A 7,536-nucleotide genomic window follows, 5' to 3' on the forward strand; every position below is an offset into this window, starting at 1 on the left:
GACGGAGGAGAAAGTTCGAAGATATGAACAGGTGAAGGCATACGTGTGATGACCGGCAGCGTTGTGTCCCCGACGATCGGATGCGAGAAGTCGAAGACAGTTCTGGCACGACTGCGATGTCGGCGGTGTTGCAACGCTGGTGGCTCCGGGAGGCTAGTGCTTGCAGGTGACTTCGAGCAGGTTGAGCTAACTCGAGGCGAAGTCCCGATGTCTACGTTGCAGACGTTAATATCGCGTCACAACTAGACGAACGGCTAAGTTTAGGTGGCCAGCCGATACAGAGCCACACTAAAAACTTCTAGAGGAGATGCTTGTTGATCTGTTTCTACACCATCTTGGTCAGCGACTAGTCTGCCTAGCAGGGCAAAATCCTGCGCTTAAATCCCTCTCATGTCTCCTCGCTCTCTTCCTTGGGGACAAGAGACCTCTACCTGGGTCCAATCATGCGCGTTTAATTGAGGGGAAACTCCGCCCCAAAAATATTTTGACCCCACCCCTTTTTAATTGAGAGAGGGCCCGCAACTAGCGAGAGTGACAACCTGTCGGGTTGTTGTCATACGGCTTGGCCACCAGAGCGTTTCCCACGCTTTTCCCCATGGGAACGGTCAACCATTTAGCTCTCAGCCGGGCGTCTCGTAGTCTAATCCTTGTTCGGGGTATACCGCGGTCTTCTACGACCTTGCAGACGTCGCCACAGTTACAAAAGGATTAACTGTCGGCGGCGACGTTCTAAGGAGAGCACCCCATTTTGCACTTATCGGTTCCCTTTCATGTGCCGCCGTTTCTCACGGTCAGTCGGGGAGTACGGCGCCCGTTAATTGCCGTGACGCGGTGTCGCCGAAAATAGCCGTCCGTGACACTATCTATCTATCTATCTATCTATCTATCTATCTATCTATCTATCTATCTATCTATCTATCTATCTATCTATCTATCTATCTATCTATCTATCTATCTATCTATCTATCTGTCTGTCTGTCTGTCTGTCTGTCTATCTAGCCGCCTATCTATCTATCTATCTATCTATCTATCTATCTATCTATCTATCTATCTATCTATCTATCTATCTATCTATCTATCTATCTATCTATCTATCTATCTAGCCGTCTATCTATCTATCTAACTATCTATCTATCTAGCCGCCTATCTATTTATCTATCTATCTATCTATCTATCTATCTATCTATCTATCTATCTATCTATCTATCTATCTATCTATCTATCTATCTATCTAGCCGTCTATCTATCTATCTAACTATCTATCTATCTAGCCGCCTATCTATCTATCTATCTATCTATCTATCTATCTAGCCGTCTATCTATCTATCTAACTATCTATCTATCTATCTATCTATCTATCTATCTATCTATCTAGCCGCCTATCTATCTATCTATCTATCTATCTATCTATCTATCTATCTATCTATCTATCTATCTATCTATCTATCTATCTATCTATCTATCTATCTATCTATCTATCTATCTATCTATCTATCTATCTATCTATCTATCTATCTCTTTTGTGTGGTTGACAACAGGCCACCATCAAGGAGTCCCAAAAGGGGAAGGGCAAAAAGAATTCCTGTTCGCCATTCAGAACATGCTACGACGCACGGATCACTTCGCAACGAGGTCTGGCGCGTCTGTTCGCACCACGTGGTGTGTCAGAGGACACCCCACGTGCGACCGTCAGCGTGCGGCAAAACAAAGGCTTTCCTTCGAGAGTTCTCTTTCACTCCCTCGACTCAACTTGATCTTCGCAGCGAGGGGAGAGCTTCACTGACGAAATGTGCGTCGCGTTTTGTTCGGGCCGAGTTTATTTTGGCACCGGATTCAGAGGGAAACAGTCGCCTTCGCTCGACACACGAGACCTTGCTGTCGGCGGCGTGAGAATAGACCGACAGCTGAGGAGCTCCGGCCCTGTTTTCACGGTCGCTAACTACCACGCCTAAACACAGGGGCGATGCCTCGTTCCGCGACGAAATTCCAAGCGTTCATGTCTAGTTACACACGTGTGCTTTCATTCGATGGACTTGCATTTACACTTATTTAATTTAAATTTAACATGAATGCCCATACTATTTGACATGAATGCCCATACATGAATTTAACATGAATGCCCATACATGAATGCCCATAGTAAAAGACCACAAACTATTTGGCGAAGCAGCGCAACAAAAGGACACAATCACGCATTCTAAAATGAAGCGAGATAAAGCACTGGACTGCAACTGTTGCACTTAGTATTATAAACGGGGAAACTGTTAAAGCCGGCCGTAAGACGTCCGTTAACAAGAAACCCCTGCTGCGCCGTTTCCATACCAACCGGCGCAGTTTCTTGCTCTGTGGCTCAGGAACAGCAATTTATTAAGAGCGCTAAGCTGTGCGCGCATTCAGGATCCGCCGCCACAGTCTCTTGGTGGTGGTGGTGGTAAACTTTTTTATTTTGAAATGAACTAGAGAGTCTTTGTGCGTCTGAGTGACAGTCGCTAGTCCGGAACGCCATTGGAGATCGCCGCTGCCCGGGCGCGCGCCACCAAGGAGCATCGCGCATCCAAAGTATAAAAGCCGAGCAGCTACTCTTCCCAAGCCTCCATACATGGGATGGGGAAGGGGGATGACAAAGGGAGGGGAGTGGCTTGACTGCCACTTCTTCGGCCAAGCACGCTGTATATCGCCCGCGGCATTGTGATTTCAGTGATGCAGCACGACTAGCCAAGTTCGCTGTGCCAAGCTTTGAACAACTTAGTGCAAACCTCCTGCATTTATTATTATTATTATTATTATTATTATTATTATTATTATTATTATTATTATTATTATTATTATTATTATTATTATTATTATTATTATTATTATTATTATTATTATTATTATTATCTAGTAATAATACGACGTTTCTGGCACGTAGAAACAGAAATAATTGAATTCACTTTCGCTGGTTAAGCGACAGAGTAGGCGTCAGACCTGCAAACGGTTCCTGCCGCTCACGGGAGAGGCGTACATGAAAGCGGAGTCGCGAAAATAACAAAGACGCCTGAGCCAGTTGTTGGTAGGCACGTGAGGCAGAGCTCATGCGACATCACCGAGCTGCTCTGTCGCCCTAACGACAGCGTCGGGTGCCTGCGACGGTTGCGCTCTCGTATGTTCTCGTCCACTTTCCCCCTTTTTGCCTCTCTGTCTCTGTTCGTACCACTAAAACAACGCGTACTTCTTTTACTGTTCTTTTTTTTTACAGGTGCCATGCGTGCGTCTGCCCTTGTTTGTCATCGCTGCACCTGTCGAAGCATGTAGTGCAAAGCTGTGAGCACAGAAAGTTAAAATAGCATCTCGTGTCATGGGACCAGTGCCACCCTTTCTCTCTCTCTTTCCTCTTATTTTCTTTAGTAAAGATGTTCTAAAAGCTGTGTCGCGTCTCTCTGACTCACTGTCGACTTTCAGCGAACGATTCCTGTAGACCACATTGTGTGGCATTAGCCCCCATATTTTTACATTTTTCATCGATACCATAGTTTAAGAATAAGTTAAGTGATGACACTGCGCCTGGCGTTGCGTCCAGATTGTGTTCGTTGCCTGGCCTGAGAAATCCTCAAGCTCATGGCGCATGCCGACGAGAGGACACGGCCTCTTGGCCATTTGCTACCCTACTCTGCGTCTATATGTGGTTCAGCGGGGTCACCCGTACGAAATGAAAGGGAAAGCAGCGCGCATGAAGCTGTTCTCACTCCGCTCGTACTGGATGGACCATAAAAATGATTGCGCCAGTCGATTCGCGAGGCAATAAACACCTTTATTGAAATACCTCGATGATTACTTGGAAAAGTGTTGCGGGGCTCATTTAATGTGCGGCGCTTGTGTTTCTTACGGCACGACCGCATATAGCGATCTCCTCCGCGAAATCGTGCTTTCACGCATCCGCGAGGTGGCGCACCGGATGTATGGGAAAAACAGATGAGAGAATGAAAGAAAGAACCAGAAATCTTCCAGAGACTCGCCTTCGCTCATCCGGCGCAACGATGCAATGGGGAAGCAAATGCTTTTTTTCAGCTTATGTTGCGGTTGCCAGAGAATCACCACAAGAATAATAAAGAAAGAACTTTGAAACGGTGCTTGATCAGTCGAATGTGAGTATGATGCATTCCCAGTGTATAGCAATCACTTGAATCAAAGCCTGCTTACTGCTGACGTTAATATGTCGGGGAAGTTGCAACGGCTAGAGCAAAGAAAAAAAAAGCATTACGAATGATAAAATTTCTAACCTATAAAATCTCGTAAATTTAGCCGACAAAATTTAAAACAAACAAAATCCGATGAAATAAACCAACTTCATTTCAACGTATACCTTACCATGAGAGCCGCGCACAAAACGTCGACAAGGCTTGATGAGGTTAGTGACCCTGTTTTAGTTTTACAGGCAGCAACAAAGCAGCTAACGATGAACACTGTTTAACAGGACAAAAAATGAAATATGAAATATTTTCATTAATAAGAGTAATAGCATTATAACGATAACTGTGAGAAAATATTTCAGTATGAGAAGCACAACTTTGACAAGGGGTGATCTTCAGATACCATTGGTGGCAGCTATAGTTATAAGCGTGTTACGGAAATCTACACGTTAGTGTGACTATATTGTCGCTTTAACGTGGAAAAAAGCAAAGAACCACCTTGAGATAAACTGGCGAGAACATGCACCCTATAGGCACGGAAAGTAATAAGTTGATGGAGATACATGAACATTTTATTCAGTATCATTTTACCATTGTTGCAATTTCGTGAAGTATACCATTCCTTTCATTCATGTTCACTACTGTTATCTGCCTCCACTCATATGGTAAATGTTATCTTGAGATTCGGAGTCGATCCGTATTACCTTTGCTTAATTCACGCATTGTTTTATACAGTAAAACATCGTTACTTCCGGTTTCAAACGTCTGGACAAAATGTCCGAATTAATCGAAAGCCGAATTATCGAGGGTAAAAAAAAACAACAAATAAATTTCTGTTACGTCAATACACTTTCATTTTTTTCTTTAACAGGTAAATTTTGCACTTAATTTGCATAAAAGTAGTGCAAAAACCGCAGTCTTTATCATCCTGCGACTTCGTTCTGAATGCGAGCAATACATGTGTTTAATTAGCCCGAAATGTGGTCTGAAGCCATCCCTTATTGCGTACCACCATCGCCGCCACATCCACGCCCCTGTGGCGAAATATTTCTTTCGCTTTGGGCCGTCCGGCAAGCTGAAGATGCCTCCCGGGTCCAAGGACTTCGAGCGGTCACCTGAGGCACCGCCATCATAATTGATGGAGAATGGGAAGATACAAGGGTTAATCCCTTCTTCCCCCACCTCGCCCGGTGAAAACTGCGGGCTTTAGATAAAGTTCATTCATTCATTCGCAAGTAAAATGGCCTGTCACTGATGGTTCGTCCGTCGCGATGTGGGGAACAAGTTTTATGCCAGCATGCCGACGACGGATGAAAGCCCCTCACCTTCAACGGCCTTCTCCAAGTTTGAGGTTTGTGACATCGCGCGCGAATTGCAAGCTGCTGTGCGCCGGATCCGTTTGTGAATGAAACAGTTGTCACAACTCACAATTATATATAGAGTGACGTGGACAAACTGCCTCGTTTCCATTTTCTACGAACCCCGTACTTTCGTTCCTTAGCGTCGCACAATCATGAAGCTTCGCGCTCGGCGCGGATATTGTTAGGTTTGGCCTGGAGATTCGTCTCTCAATCCCTTCGGCGCCCTGTCTGACGGACGCTGTCAGGCAGCAGCGTGACTGATGGCCTCGTCGACTCGTCGGGCGACAGGAGGGCTGGCGTGGCCGGCGCCGGAGCTGGCAGAGGAGCGGCGCTCTCTTTTGATGCCCAATCACCAAGCCGACCGGCCGACTGCCTATGCTCGTCAGGCATTGTACGTGCTAGCCGGAGGACGAGACGTCGTGTCGCCAAGACGCCGTTAACCATTCGAGAGAGGCCAACAAAGACAGCATCTTCCTGGAGGAGACCGACGGCCACCGCAAATCACCCCGCTAATTGAGCGAACAAAATCGACGGACACTTTGAAGTATGCGGCCAGGATCGTGGGAACTCTCGACTAACGGCACACACACGACGAGGAAGAGCCCTGCTGGCGCCACCACAGTGCAGTGTTCACGTGGACCGTGCATGCTCGCCCCCCTCACCTGTGTGTGCGTGATTGGTGTTCGACTCGGAGAGGAGGAGCCCGACAGGGCATAAAACGACGCCGCAGAGTGCTGGACGTCGCTCTGAACTATGTAACGTTCAACCACCACGCTCGTGGTTTGGGAAACCACTAACCTTTTCCTTTCTGTAAATATGTGTAAATAATGTCATAAACCCTTGTTCTGTTTTTCGCATTCTCCAACGACCTGCTTGCTCCTTCGTCAACCCTAACAACTGGTGGCAGCGGTGGGATGCCATCACCTGCAACTTCTTCTTCCGACTCTAACAACTGGTTGGCAGCGGTGAGGCGGACCTCGCGACATGGTGCTGTGTTGAGGTGAGTGCTTGGTCCTTGCTTTAACTTTCCAGGTTTCATTGTGTGAGTTTAGTAGAAACTGAATTGTTTGATTTAAAGTTAGGAAGATCACCTAGTCTAAGTTCTGAGTGTGTTTTAGGGATCTCCTACATTTGTGCGAAAGGCAGGACCAAAGACAAAGGGCAATCATGGAGGTATACGCACTGCTAAAAGACGAACTTTTGTACTTATGTAAAGACTTAGGTATTGAGGTTGAGGAAGAGATGGGCAGGTCACAAATTGTGAAGCTAATCTCGCAAAAAGTCAGTGAGGACGAGATTCAAAACGCAGTAGAGATTTTTGAAAAACAGGAAAAAGAAAGGCAAGAAAAAGAAATACGTGATAGAAAAGAAAGGGAAGAAAAGGAAAAAAGGGATAGAAAAGAGCGTGATCGAGCACGCGCCTTGGTGCTGGAACAATTGGAACAGAAAATTGAAGCAATGAGGCGAAAGAGTCAGCCATCCGCAACTGTAGCGCACGAGAAGTGCGAGGATCTAATAAGTGAGGTGCAGCCCAGAACTTTAGAGAAGGCTAGCACGTTTAATGACAGCAGCAGGTTCGACGATGAACCAAATCTGAGAGCTGCTAAAGAGGCTGCGCTGCGTAGAGAGGCCGACGAAGGCCAGAGCGAGTGCGACGAGGTGCTGTGCCAGTTAGCTGTTAGCGAAACAGCTAGGATAGCTGTAGAAAAGCTGGTACAGACCTCAATTGTGTTTGTCGCAACGATGGATCTTGCAAATGTGGAAGTAATCAAGAACACCGGAGAAAGCTCAGAAGCAGCGAAGGTAGAGAGTGACGGTAACAGTGCAGTTGGCGATAGCTCCCAGGAGTGCGAGCGAGATGGTTCAGAGGGAAGCAGCTGCATTGTTACGAAGTGTGTTAAACTGTCCGCCGGTTTAAAATGTGAAAGAGATGATTTTGTTGAAAATCATTTAGTCTGCGCGAGTTCGACCGCTGAGGAAAGCTGTGAGAGTGTTCACGAGTTTGA

The sequence above is a fragment of the Rhipicephalus microplus genome, chromosome 10, assembly GCF_043290135.1.
Source record: "Rhipicephalus microplus isolate Deutch F79 chromosome 10, USDA_Rmic, whole genome shotgun sequence".
Lineage (NCBI taxonomy): Eukaryota > Metazoa > Arthropoda > Arachnida > Ixodida > Ixodidae > Rhipicephalus > Rhipicephalus microplus.